General features: G+C 38.7%; 1 long non-coding RNA gene across 1 annotated transcript; it reads right to left on the bottom strand.

Moving 5' to 3' along the window:
* Nucleotides 1-802: 802 nt before the first annotated feature.
* LOC113966777 lies at nucleotides 803-10,457 on the bottom strand. Its single transcript, XR_003533952.1, has 2 exons — nucleotides 10,321-10,457; nucleotides 803-1,069 (listed from the first exon to the last, which is right to left on the bottom strand). It is a non-coding gene; the product is annotated as an uncharacterized LOC113966777 (long non-coding RNA).
* Between the last annotated feature and the right edge of the window lie 4,689 nt (nucleotides 10,458-15,146).

The following is a 15,146-nucleotide window of genomic DNA, read 5'->3' as shown; positions in this document are numbered from 1 at the left end:
CTCTCTCTCGTGGGACCCAGAGGAAGACAGCAGACCACCGCTGCTCCCAACCAGGCTGAGACCACCACCCTCGACTGGACTGCAATCACCACTTCTGACCAGACTGCAGCAGCTCTCCCACCAGCAGGTTTATTCCCTCTCCCTTTGCTTTGGACTCGGGGGGTGGGCCAAGGTACACCACTTTTGTTCATACCCCAGGGTGCTGGGTTTGTACATTTGGGTTTTGTGGGTTAAAACCAATTGTCTGTCTGTATACTTGTACTTACTGCATTATTTTAATAAATTGTTATTCTGACTTATAAATCTCTCTTTTGAATTGAGTTCATTTTGCCTTGCTGGTTAACTTTTAAACCAGCACAGAATGAGACTACTGCAAATCATGAAGCAAAAGGCGAAAATAATATGGATGTGCCTGACCATTTTCTCCCTGGTTTAAGCCCCTGTGAACACAGCAGGAACACCAGTCTATCTATTAGCTCCCCATATACTTCCATGGTCTTGGTCCTAACCTTCACATAAACTAATGGATCTGATCCTGGCTGCATGAGAAATTACAGTCCAGCACCCAGCTGTGCTCCTTTGAAATAATGTATATCACAGAGACCAGGATGGAGGGTGCGGGAGCTGAGGATGCAGCATTATCCTCTGAAGGGATCTGGAATAAGAAACTAGAAAAATACACAGTATAGGATGTAGATTTTATGTATAAAAAGTATTTTTTTTTCTTTTAGGAAAAAGTGTTGCTTTCAAAAATGGTTATTTTAACACTTCTTTCCCGCAAATAAACAGAATTACATCCACATGTTGAGACACACATGGATTTCTTTTTTATTACTGGAAATAAAAGGCTCAGAGGTTCTGCAGCAGTCTGTTAGGCAATGCAGTAATCCTTGCTCTCTAGTGTTCAGCAGCTCATTTTAACAGCCACAGTCTCAGATTTAGCACCTCATCTTTCACTCTTCTGTCTTCAAAATCTCACAAATGCTCCTGCTTCCTCCATACAAGGAGGTATTCCCAAGCCATTTCCAGAAGGGACTGCTGTTCTTACTCCGTGGCACACACCTGTAACCTGGGAATGCAACAGCAAAAATTAGTCAGAAAGCTGGACCATGAGATAAACTGCAGACAAAGTAGAAAGTCAGTAAGAAATGGAAAATAAATTATGTACAGATTGATTAAAAACTGGTTTGTAGCCTCTCCTCTCATCTTCAGCCACGGGCTATTCCTTTTAAATGTATTTGTTGGTGGGTCACGTAAGGTACTTCAAGCTTAATAACACTTCCTAGAAGTGTTATTAAAACCACGAACTGGTTTTGTGGGCTGTATCCCACAGTACCCACAAGCAGATCATGATAGTGTGTTTGTAAAACCTGTGGAGAAAGATGTTTTACAAAAGACTGTAAGGGCCTCGCTTTCTTTCACAGATTAAGTTTCAGAATGCTACAGCTATCACTGTTCAGATTTGGTACTTTTGAACAGTAAAGAATTGGTCTTTACCATGCATATTTGTTGGGAAATATGACTGTAATACAGTCTGATCCCAATTTCACACAGTCATCACAAAAGGATAGATGGTGGTGCTGCTTTTGTACAAGCGGTACTGAGATGATGATTTTCAGAGCTATCACTATTCAACTATGATCATAGGTCAAAGCACAAACATGATTTGGGATTTCTTCACTTAAGATGGCTTTTTACTTTGTGAGGACCTCTATGAAGGGACCAGAAAAATTCAGTCACTAGACAAGTAATAACGGAGTTCATCTGGTGAGCAACAGACAGCACTCAAAACCAAACAACATCCTATCATGAAAATAGATTGTGAAAACAAATTTAATAGATTCACGAGTTCAGGATGTCCTTACATTAGCAGGTCTTGGAGCACTTGATTTTATGGGAAATGACCTTTTGTGCTAGATAATGAAAGAATTTGAAGGCACCGAAAGAAATTTCCAGTGGCTAATTTATAGAACGGCATCAGAGATGAGAAGGGACTGCTAATGAGTCCTTTCAACTCCCAAATAATTACCTCAACTGTATAAACCGAAAGGACAAGTCTTTAAAAGGCCAGTAGTCCCCGAAGTGAGAGGCTAAAATCACCGTAAATCCACCAACAAGGCGATGATACACTCTCAGCCAAGGTGGTTCATAGTTTTAGGATTCATATATAATTGTTACAATGTATAGTTTTGAGTGTAACATATTACTGAGTGCCTGCTAGAGTAAAAGCCATTACATTAATTATAGGAGAGAACTGTCATTCATAGATTAAGTATTTTTAATAATACATCTGACTCTCTCTTTTGTGAAGCTTAAGTCATCCTGAATTATTAACAATGCTTATATACAAATTGCTATCATTGGGCTTTACTGCTAATATCCCACAGAGATTAATAGAAGCATTTCATAGTCTTATGCATTATTATTTCAGATTATCTGCAGATTCCAAATGAAATGACTCTATTACTGCATGGTCAGTTCACTTTCAAAAGGTTACCTTTGCAATAATAAAGGCAAGTGACATTTTGTTAATGAAGTCCTATTTTCAGATACCAGGAATGTGATAGTTCACAAACCCACTGACAATAATCTCATTTTACTGCCAGCAGTTCCCACCTTCTTTTGTAGGACCTGGATGAATAAATTTTAACTACATTATCACAGGATCATAGGAAAGTTTATGTCGAAAGGGACCTCAGGAGGTCTCTAATCTGACCTCCTGCTCAAAGCAGTGCCAAGTCAAGGTCAGACTTGTTGCCCAGGGCTTCATCTGGTCAAGTCTTGAAAACCTCCAAGGACAGAGATGGCCCAGCCTCTCTGGGCAACCTATTCCACTACCTGTCTCAGGTCATCTTCAGCTGAATAGGTCCCAACCTATATAATTTCCAGGGCTTGTTCCTTCCTTAGTACACAACTTTACATTCATCGCTGTTGAAGTTTTTAAGGTTCCTGTCAGGCTATAATCTCCATGTTTAATTATTGAAATCCACTTACAAAAGCATAGATTAATATGCAATACAGTAATGTTCCTAAATAGCAAAATAAGACTCTTCAGAGCATGACACTTTGTAGTGCTTTGCTTCTACTATTCACTTGCCAGCCAGTATCAGAATTATACAGTATCACACTCATGTCCCTCATGGCCACTGGCAAAACTGAGGCTTAAGATTTGCAGCTCAGATCATTCACCTGAACTGAGTGATGTCAGTAACTGTTCTGTCCCATGGTTTGATTACCACAGAGGCACGACACACATTTTGACTCTGCATGTTACTGATAACTTGCTAGCAAATAGAAGAGTGTTTGTCATCACGGTATCTGTGACTTTTTGCATTATCTGCAGTGTTAGTGGACCGATTCTGTGAGCACAGATATCACTGCACCTCTCAATTCCTAAGCTGTGCTTTTCTGCTCTATTGCTCCAGCTTCCTCCGCCCCTCTACTGCACAGTTCTTTCCCATTGGCCTGTCTTTCCCTTATCTTCTTGCTACTTCATACTCTCAGCCTGGTCCATCTACTGCCTTCCACTCCCTTAACTCCTCCAAATTCAACTTTTATCTTCTGGGAGTTCATCAGCACTGCTTCCTCACCAGTGCTGAAATGTCTGACAGGATACTAAGCACTCCAGAAAGACAGGATCTCTGCTCTTAGTTCCAGGGCAGAGTAGCAAAAAGCGAGTTGAAAAACCAATTGCAGGGGAGGTCCTGCTTTAAAGTGAAATGGAATGGGGAAAGGATTTGCTTAATTTCAACAGTTCTTTAATAACTATGTGTGAAATTTTCAGAAGGATTAGAATCATAGAATCATAGAATCATAGAATCATAGAATAGGTAGGGTTGGAAGAGACCTCCAAGATCATCAAGTCCAACCCCTGATCCAACTCCAATTACTATATCATGGCACTAAGGGCCACGTCCAATCTCTTTTTAAAAACCTCCAGGGATGGTGAATCCACCACCTCTCTGGGTAGGCCATTCCAATGCCTGATAACCCTCTCTGTAAAGAATTTCTTCCTAACATCTAACCTAAACCTCCCCTGGCAGAGCTTGAGCCCATGTCCCCTTGTCCTATTGTTGGTTGCCCGGGAGAAGAGACCAAATTAGCCAAAGACCCTAATTATTTATAGCAGCAGCAGAATTCATGTTCATCTTTCAAAAGTTACCTCCTTCCAGATATGAAGTCCTTCCAATAAATACATGAAAGGCAGGAGCCTTCCATAAACTAGTAGTAAGATTTTCAGCATTGGTGAAATAACACATCTACCTTTTTTTTCCAAAGAACATTTTTGTGAACTGTTCAAGACCCTTAGTCTGGAGAGAAAGCATAACACAAAAATGAGAGCCCACGCAGGGACTAGAAAGTAAGGCCTTAACATATATCTGAACCAGTCTTAATTGCCTTTGACATTACCTAATATCCTTCAAATCAATACATGGAAACTATACATAAGGAATGCTTGCTAACATTACTTAATCCTGCCAAGAAGGAATTTAATTTGTGTCTGCGCTGGGGAGGGAGTGGGTTACAACTTTATCAATTCTGAATAACTGAATTCCATCAAAGGAATGAAAGAGGAATATCAAATTTTCTGAATAAGTAACCTATGAGAAATCCTTCATCAGTCACTGAAGATCCTGCAGAGCTAGTTATGCTAATAGGAAAAATTGCATAGAATATGCATTTGTCCAAACACTGAAATAACATTCTGAGCCAAATTCCTCTGATTTTAAAGATGTTTCATTTTTTCCTACCCCAGAGCCTGTAACACTCTGCTAATCTACAAGCCCTGCTGATGCTCTCCACACCTTATGGCTCCATCATTCTGAACAGAGATGCCAGAACAAAGACAAATATGTGATGCCCTTCAACAGTTCTCCTTCTCAGAGGATGATTAAATTCTCTCATATGAAACTAAATGCTCTTCCTCTTTGTCTCTTTGTACTGAGACTGATACTGAATGCTCATCCCTGCTGTCCCAAAAACAACAATCTGGTGCAGTAAATCTAGACCTGGTGTCTTCGCTATAGTTTAGAAAAAAATCAGTATTTCACCAAATTGACATATGTGTTCTAACTGAATTAATGGTATTAGTCATTTTTAACTTGCACACATAAATTAATAGTTACAATATGGGCTGCATAAATAACAGTGTTGACTAATGAATACATAAACATAATTTTATGGCTGTATTTATTCAGTAAAGTTGGTTTTGCTGCAGTTTTATGAGAGGTGGGCACACCTGTGATGTAAAAGGAAGGAGAAGCCATGCAGACATACAGCAGCATGTGCTGCAGCAACAGTAGGAATGGAGTGGTTGCTGTCAGCTCAGTACCCTTATTACACTGTCTCCTTGTCTTCAAACTTGATAAAGTAGTATCAGGTTCGACTTAAGTCTGTTTAAAGGGAAAAAATAAATCAGTTGCCCAAAAACCATGACTTGTATTATTAGCACATCAATAACAGAACTCTTTATCAAACACTGAATTTAAGTAAAGACTGTCCGAACTGATCCCCTAAGCTTTTACAACTTTGAAACATATTCCCCATATTGAAGCAGAGAAAATAAAACCCCTATAAATAGGGATATTTTTAACTGTAGGAATAAAACTAACGATTATAGCACTCTGTATTACTTAGAATTTCTAGCCACTTCAGCTAAAGTCCCTTATAAAAACTATTTTAGCATTTGACAACAAGTACTGAAGAATTCATATTGTAAATTGGAAAAATACCAGAAGAAAAGGTTGGGGGTGGCAATGGAGGAGTAGGAACATGTTTAGCAAGAAATCTCATGAGAACGCTGTTCTGGAAGATCATTCCTATTCTAAATATAAACCTTTAATACATTAGCCATCCTGGCTTTAACATCATATAAATTATTTCCAGTGTGAAGCAAAACCAGCAAGACAAGGTCATTCTCTGCAATCTACCCATCTCTTACAAAGAACAGAAGGTTTGCAATTCTGGTTGGAGGTTCTACTGGATTTTGTACCACAAGTATCCTAATTTGTGTTCTGCACGTGAGGAAGAACACCTTTATTGTGTGAGTGACCACGCACCGGAACAGGTTGCTCAGAGAGGTTGTGCAATCTCTTTCCCTTGAGATATTCAAAAGCCATCTGGACACAATCCTGAGTAACCTGCTCTAGGATGACCCTGGTTGAGCAGGGAGGTTGAACCAGATGACTCACTGTTGTCCCTTCCAACCTGACCTATTCTGTGATTCTCTCATTCTTTTTCTTTTTGTTATCTTGAAATGTCTAACTAAACTTGCCTAAACCATAAGGGTCAGATAGGTTGCGGTCTAGATCTTTAGTTTACTCAGGATGCCAAGTGAAATACTCAGTGTAGCTCTGGGAGAAACAGTGTTTGTGATGTCATAAGTAAAAAGTCTGCCCTTGTTGCACTTATTTTTAATCTATGTCATTCAGAGTTGCCTTTTTCCAAGTCCTGAATGGTTTGTACCTACATTAAACACTTAGTACGAGGAATGTTTTCTTTTGTTAAACCAGTTGCCACTTTAATGTGATAGAAGTGGCTGAGCAGTAACAGGTGACAGCTCTAGTCATCTATGCTCTCCAGATGGAACTATCTTGTGTTCTTTCATAAACCCTTTACTTGTCACTGAGGACTCTGAGGCAGCTGTTCACTGGAAGATCAATGAAATACTAGTCTCAGAGATTACTAGAGAAATGGAAGAGCTAAATATGATCTTAACTAGTCATTACCTGGGAAGAGAACGACTCACATCAATTTCAGAAAGTTAAACAGCCTTTTATAAACTGTAATGACTCACAAGTACTCCACACACACATACACACACAATCTTATTCTCTGTTCAAGGCAATTAGTTCTTCTGTAGAGAAACTAAGCTCTCTCCTCCTTGAACCTGCAACAGCCTTATATTAATGTAATTACCTTGACATTAGACAGCTAATTGATTCAAAGACATAGATGCTATATATGCATTTCTTGCTGACTGGGTTACATAAATTGTTGACCTATAAACTGCTGTGAAAAAACACATAATAGAAATGAAGTCTTTTTCTTTTTTTCTAACAGATTCTGTTTGCTTTGGATTGCAAGTAAAGCAACTCTCAAAATCAAACTAACTCCAGGCAGGTTTGCTTTGTGCACATAGTTTTCTAAAATAAAAATTTTTTCAGCAAGTATTCAGGTGAGGGGTTATTTTGGCTTCTGAAGCATTCATTTGAGTCATAATAATTCAGTATCCATTGAAACAATTAACATAAGCAAACCTGAAGGTAGCCAACCTAGGAGACTCTGTCTGGAAATGGAAGCAAAGATGATATTTTAGCAGTGCTGGTATTTCCAATTCATGTTAATGATCTATCAGTTACTATTGTAACTTACATACATATGTATGCTACCTTTTGAGGGATACTTTGAACAGTAAAACAAGTGAAAATCAAAAAGCACTTTTGCTAATTTAAAATGCAAAAGTGTTTTCCACCGCAATGATTACAGTATGACCAGAAAACACACATGCATTCAATGAAGATCAGGAAAAGGTAATGCACTGGACAACCTTCTGAGTATTCTTTACATATTTGCTCTGGCCCAGATGGAGAAGCTAATTCATGATAATTAGGGTGTAAATTTCTAAGCACTGCAGCTGAGCTGCCCTAGTTCCCACTAAGGCCACTTTGTCTTGCTAGGAGAAAGTAATCTTGCTTTGAAAGTACAGTAAGTTGTTTTTCTTTTAAACTGAAGCGTCTCCAGCAAGGATAGTGTGAATTAGTGACATGTAAATTCTCACACAAATTTAATATCACAAATTTAACAAAAGTCACTAGGAAAATTAATTAAGATGACCTATATCCACAAACAGTGTTACTGAGTTCTTTTTTGCCTTGAAAAGGAGGGACTAGTGTATCCCAAGAAAGGAGGTAGAATTACTGCAAATGAGCTTAAGTAGCTGAATAAACAGTTTGATCTGCCTACCAACTAACTACTCACCTGAGCAACTATGATAGCTGAACATGGCACGGGGTGCCTACACTGCAGTGAGCCTGACACAGCAGGTGAGAGAAGTTGTCTTCTGATGGTTGTTTACCAGACTGTCTGAAATAAGCAAATTCAATTCTTATCAGAAAAGTGTCTGCCTTGCAAAACTCAGAAGAATGAGATTCCCCTGCTAATCATCTTGGTGCAAGCGAAGAGGAACAAAAACTTAATTACCCTTCTGCTCCAACAAATGCTACCTCCACACTAAAATCCAGAAACTGCACTGGGGAGCGTCTATGACTTTACCCATTCCAAAATTATCCTATGTGGATTATTTCATCCTGCAGGGCTGCCAGGCCTGAATTTAAACCAAACACATTAAGCTGTTTGCAATTCTTTGATTGTATTTGTCAATATTCTTTGTTATCAGGTTTAGGACTTCATTTTAAGTAAATAAAAATATGCTTTTAACTACAAAACTGCATGAAATCTTCTATTTTCCCTCACTGCGGAGCCAGGGTCTTCTTTAAAGAGATAACTTTGAGTTTAGAAACTCCAGTTGTAGGAACATTAATTTAATGGTGCTGCAAGGAAAAGATATATTCAGCCTGTTTAAATTCCTAGGTGAGATGTGAAACAAAAGTGGGGGTAGTCTCCAGATAAACTAAGAGCAATTGTCTGACAGCATTCTGGTCCAAGGCTGCACGGACCATAGTCACATAAACTCATTTTATGCACAGTCTTTTTTATTAACTTAATTAATGTCTTCTGTCTCTGAACATCATATGTGAATTCCAAACCCTGCAATTTTGGGCCTCAAATCTGAGGCATCGGAATTTACTGTCATGTTATATTGTGAAAGTAGATCACCACACGACTTCATATCTGAATATCTGTCAGATTCACAGGTGCTAACAGCAGACATTCATCCTTCTGTCTATACAACTTCTTAAATGAGATTCTGCTTCAATATGCAAGTTTTATGGTATTGGTATGAAAATGTGCTTTTTCACAATAATAACTAATATTTTACTATCTTTGACACCAAGAAAAATGTTTCTTAAATACTACAGAACATTTTGAGACAGTCTGAGATATGCATGAAATGTCCCTACAGGAAAGCCAGTTTATTCAAGGAGACTGGCATATATTTCCAGTCTGCTTTATATTTTAAAAGTGGCTGTAATCTCAGACTGACTAGATATTTGAGAAAGACAGAAAGACAGAAGATTGGAAAAGATAAAAACCATCTTAAGAAAAGGGAATAGCCTTAGAAAGATCAACATTTTTGCATGTTTAATTATTTATTCCATTATTTTTCTGTTAATTTAAATTAAACAAGTAACAAGAAGAGAGCAAGAAAGAAATAGTGAGGACCAATGATTAATCTAGGTAAAATTGCATGAAATGAAACTAAATTCTTTCTATAACAAAGTAGCAGGTCTTGGGAAAAGGAATGAGCAATAAAGTCGTATATCCTAACTCTGTTTCCCAGTGCTGTTTGATTTTTCCCACTCTTAATATTGTGTATTTAATTATTCCTACCTAATGAAGTAGCTCTTGCTTTTCTTTGTTGAGTTGCATGTACTTTCATACTGATTTCTTAACTTGTCATGATGATTCTCAATTTATATCCTACCCTTTCACAGGCAGTTAAGGGATCCTCTGTAGCTGATGGCTGAATGCTATTTGATAATCCTCTCTCCTGTGTTATCCAAAATATTAATGGGAGTTTTGACTAGTGCTACACCTAAGGTAGAATGCTATGTACGAAATCCTTTCATTTAGACAGTGAATCATGAATAGCAAAAAATAATAGCAAAACCAGCTGCATTTTCCCAACACTGTGCAGCAGTACTCAGAAAAATAGTTGCATGTTTTATCACAAATGGAATAAATCTGGAATGAAAGCAGAAAATATTGTACTGGGATATATAAGAATGCAGCACTGAAGATGTGAAGTAGTGACATTTTGGAACATTACACTTGTGAAAACTATGTTCACATGTTTGAGATAATCCAGGAGATATTAGAGATATCAGCCTTGGAGATAAGGCAGAAAGAACTGAGCTCATTCTACCTAAAGAAAACTCTGAAGACACACATGAAAACAGTCTTCAGATATGTAAAGTGGTAGTAAGTGTGGAAATATAATATAATATTCTTTGCCCACTACGGATTGGGTAAAATGTAATGGTCTTAAAATATAAAAAGTGATTTAAATTAGGAATTAGAAAGACTTTTCTATTGATAAAGACATGAAATTGAGAATATGTTGCTAAACTTGCATTTCCCAACATGATACTAATAGTCATGTAAAAATGTCAAGCAAATCACGCTTCCATAACCTACCTCTGAAAATGTCATGCACACTGCATCCAAGGTCTAAGACTGGATGTTTAGCTAGATTTTGGTTATAAATTACAAACCAGAGACTCATTACCTTACCTAACACACTCTAAGTCACAAAACAAATAGAAAGGTTGAGGTTGGAAGGGTCCTTTAAAGATCACCTGGTCCAACCCCCTTGCCATGGGCAGGGACATCTTCCAATCCATCATGTTGCTCAAAGCCCCATCCAACCTGACCCTGAACACTTCCAGGGATGTCCAAGCTGACAAGGTTTAAGAGCTATGGAGACAGAAGAAATGCAGATGATTACCTGCAGATGATTAAGGAACTATCCAGATCTGTTATTTAGAGTCCTACACGGTTTTTGACAGGTGACTGTAAAATATGGTTTTGAAATAATTATTTTAACCTGCTGTTGTGAGTAGGACAAATGAAGCCAAAAGTTCAAGGGTGTAAACCTTCTATGAAGAAATCAATGGTAATGTGGAGACTATTTACCCTAGATATTTATGCAATTCCCATTATGGCAGTATCAGGACTCTTGCCAATATTTAATGTACTTCTCTTCACAATAATGCTGTAAGGTCAGTGAATCTGTGAAACTGCACAAAAATACAAGATTTGTGAATCCCTAGAGAAAATGCTCAGTAAAGCAATCATGAAGAGTAATCCAGTAATGAGATATCCCTTTGGGGGAAACCACACTTGATTTCTCTCTCTCTGTTTTTTTCAGATCTGCCAATATTACTGAATCCAGATATACTGGGCAGACTATATATGCACAGATCAGCTGAGCATGTGCCACCAGTTCAGCACAGATCAGGACAGGTACTGTTCGATACTTACCCAAGCTGTTAACATGCACATTAATGTGCAGCTACTCTCATCGAGTATTGGTCACCCAACAACAAGATGTTCTTTTCCTGCTGTGTGAAAAAATGGCAATTGCCTTCCAGAACATGTTATTCTGGAAGGCTTAGCAGGTATGTTGTTTACCTATTTTATCCAACGAGTAATTGCATTTAAAGTACATAAATAAGCCTTACTTAGGCATGCACCTAACAAGCTGAACTTAAAATTCAAATAACTAAATTATTTTATGAATCTGACACTAAAATGACTTAGCAAAAGCCACAGAATGAGCAGTCATGTCTCAGACCCAGATTGTCTTCTTAGTTGCATGACTATTCTGCTTCATTGTCTCTCTTTATGGTTGATTTTTCAAAGAAGGATTTTAAATTTAGAAGAATAGAAATCCAAGGTCAGGCATGCAGAGCAGGAAAAAAATTATGTGGTGACCATCTCAGCAAGGTTTGAACACATTTTTTCATCTTACTGGTCCTTGGCTGTAACGGAAATACACTACTAGTAGCTCCTAATTAATAGATTTCTTAAAGTGTCTATCAAACTGCCACGTTACTTTTCTTTGTATGTTATCAAATGAGGATCCAATCCTGAAGTATGTCTAAAACACAAATAATGCATACAGATTATATATACAAATAATAGATTTTACTTTTCTTAGTGTACCCACAGGTGTTTCATGGGTGTGAACCACTCATATTAAGAAGGCTTTTGAATCAGATCCATCCTCACAAATTACGTTTAAACCAATATTCAAAGAACCACGAGATAATATATTTTGCGTTTCATTTTCATTTTGCTGAGGATTTTTTCTTAAAAATTTGAAAGAAATGAGTTCCAGCTTCTGCAAAAGAACAGAGGCAGAGTTAAGCTACATCACTTATTCTAGATTTGAGAACATTTTGCATGGCCATCGGGAAGATCAGTTCATTAGAAAGTTCAGAACTTGTGATTTGAGCATAAAATCTTTTCACAACACCAGTATTAGGATACTTTGGAACTGAAAAGCAAAGCCTTCAGTTCTGTAAGTGCAAACGGGTTCCTGAATTAAGTATTAGAGAGGGCATCATCCTGGGCATGAGCTCTGGAGCCTACAACACTAAGTAGGGAAGGGAGTGGGATGTCAACCAGCAGGAGAAAGGTCTGCTGCTGGCCCAGATGTATACATTTGTGGAAATTCAACCTCCATTTTCACCACTGTAGCTCCTGAGAATCAAGCAGGTATCTTAGAAAACATCAGTACTTGAGCAAAATTCTGGATGTTAAACTGAGAGTATGCATAATAACTTCAGTTTTATGAGCATGGACCTGGATGCTGTAATTTTAACAGAATTATGCAGATTTGGTGCCCCCTGCTGTCTTTAACTACCAGAGTGGCCCACGAAAAACATGAGTAAGTGCTTAAATACACTGAACAGCACAAAACACCCCCAAAGGGCAAATTAAGGATGCTGCTCAAAAAGGCACATTTGAACTAGAATGTGAGTCCACAGATTACTTTGGTGAAGCATCCAGGAGCTGAGAAAAGCCGAGCTTTTTGTTGGTAATAATCACAAATGGGAAAAGCATTGAGTGCACCATCGCCAATGGGAACCACAGAGACCTTGGCACTCCTCCATTGCTTGAAAGCAGGACCACAGAAAAGACTCAGTCTCTTGTGGGGATAAAACCACATGAAATCCTTCTGGTCTCTTTTTTCTTGCTCAACACTGGGTCTGCTACATTTCCTGCCTCTCTACCCCAAAAAGAGAGTTTAAACAGGCTCTATTTTCCTATGATGATAGCATCTAGAGGTCTCAAAAAATATTAGTACCAGTGGTACCCCCAGGTACACAGTGGGTGCATCTACATAAGTTTTTGTTATCACCTAAATTGGAAGACACGCTCCAGGAGCACACCCAATACAGCAGGCTCCTGCAGGGGACAAGCCCAGAGCTAACCCAAAGCACAACCCCTCCAATGCATACAGCACAGCTCTTGGGGTGGCAGCACAACCTGCTTCTCTCTACTGAGCAAACCTTCCTGGGCCACGCTGCATGCTAAAGGAAAGGTACCCACTTAATAAGACTCACCTGCTGAATCTCACTGCCACTGAGGGCGATTCTCTAACCTCTCTGTCCCTCCAGCTGCTTGTTCCCAGTCCATCCACTTCGTTAGCCCCAGCAACCTTCAGGCGGAACAGTGAGCTTGCTTAACTACCAGACTCCATTAAAAACTAATATCTGCTTCTTTTTTTTTCTTTTTCCCAGGGCTGGTTTTCAGTTGGATCAGTTTATTGTATGGTCATGTGGGTGCCTGGTCTGATGTAAGAAGGAGGAGGAATGTCCCTTTGGCAGCAGTACAGTCTCAGATTGGCTTAAGCTAATCATGAAACTTCTGTCCTAAATCAAATAAGGGTGTGAGGTGTCAGTTGGTGCAATGGCTTGTCCAAACTAACAGAGCACATTTCTAGCATAGCTGGGTTGAAATTCTGCTATAATCAATGGCTAATATATAATATCCCTAATTTATTTTAATTTCTGTGTTGGTCTCTCATCCCTTCCTTGTATTCCTCCTGGAATACTACACAATGTAAGTGACGAGGAAGCAAAGCTACAGTGCCCCATCTGAGCCTCTGCAAAGCAGCAGACAGGACTTCTGGAGGAAGAATGTGTAAGTGATTTTCTAATGCAAATCAACAGTAGGTTAACAACTGATAACTTCGCTTACACTCAAAAACATTTTTTTAAAGGGGCCTTTGTTCAGTAGTCACGAGTAACCAATCAGTCAATTACTTCCTCCCTTGGCTATCTGCGCTTGAAGATGAAAAAAAATCAAACAAAAAATTCCACAGAGAAGAGACAACCTTGTCTTGCTGTGAAAAGGGGTGTTCAGTGCCTGTATTCCTGAAAACATGGGTGCTAAAAGAGTGCTGTGCTGTACTTCAAGCAGATGTGCAGCAGAGGATGTTTCATCATTTCATATTCTCCTCATGCTGGAAGGCTTTTAGGACTGACATTGAATCTATGAGTCACTGACACTTCTGGAAAGGCTTTCTGGTGAACAAGATGAAATTTCTGTCATTTGTAGTGTCTGAGAAGGTTTTTCAACTTCAAGAGAAAAGAACTTATTCAGTTTCTCTGACACTTATTTATACATCCAAGTTCTAAATGGCCATTTTCAACTCTTGAACTCCTGTGACTTAGTGAGATGGTATGATCTGTATTACATCTTCTGTAGCAGTATTTAAACAAATATCCTTAATAAAATCTTGCTCACTCCCACCATCTAGAAATCCTGTTTTGTATTTCACACATTTTATTTTTATATCTCAGCATTCAAAACACCAGAAGGCAGGAGTCTGGCCTGATAACTATTAAATTAGTTGCACCCTGATGCAAAATCAACTTGCTTACTACATCCTTTATACTTGTTATTTTACTCAGTGAACTGGCTGCAGGAGCTGTCTAAAAATTCACTTCTATCTCCTCTAAACGTTGTGTAAGTCAGCAGTCTGTCCTCTATTCACCTCTTTTCAGGGTGAAACACAGCCACACATAGCCATGTCAGGGGTTGTGCAAGAAGAAGATTATGAGGGTGGATCCACTTGTTTTGATCTCCTGACAGAGCACTGTGGCTCACTCTGCTACCAAGCTCCTGCAGCCACTTTCTTGCTCTTTTTCCACCCCTAAGCTCTCTTCTTTTCCCTTTTCTTGTTTTTCTCCCTGAAATCAATATATTTATGTGCATATGTAGCAGCCACCACTTGCAGGCAGCCAGACCTTGATGCTCTTGAGAACAAGGAGCTAATTTTTAACTATTGAAAAAAATTGAGTGCTGGAAGAGCTGGTTTGTCACAGAAGGGAGTGTGCAGAGGGATGAGCATGGAGGTTTAAGTCAGAAGGTCTTATTATCGCTAGACCTCAGGGCACTGGCTAATCAGTAGGGGTGTAGCTTTGTTAAGAAAACTGTATTTTATGATA

The sequence above is a fragment of the Neopelma chrysocephalum genome, unplaced genomic scaffold (assembly GCF_003984885.1).
Source record: "Neopelma chrysocephalum unplaced genomic scaffold, ASM398488v2 Primary Assembly neopelma1_61b, whole genome shotgun sequence".
In the NCBI taxonomy this organism is placed as follows: domain Eukaryota; kingdom Metazoa; phylum Chordata; class Aves; order Passeriformes; family Pipridae; genus Neopelma; species Neopelma chrysocephalum.
This window is presented reverse-complemented; position numbering and strand designations above follow the sequence as displayed.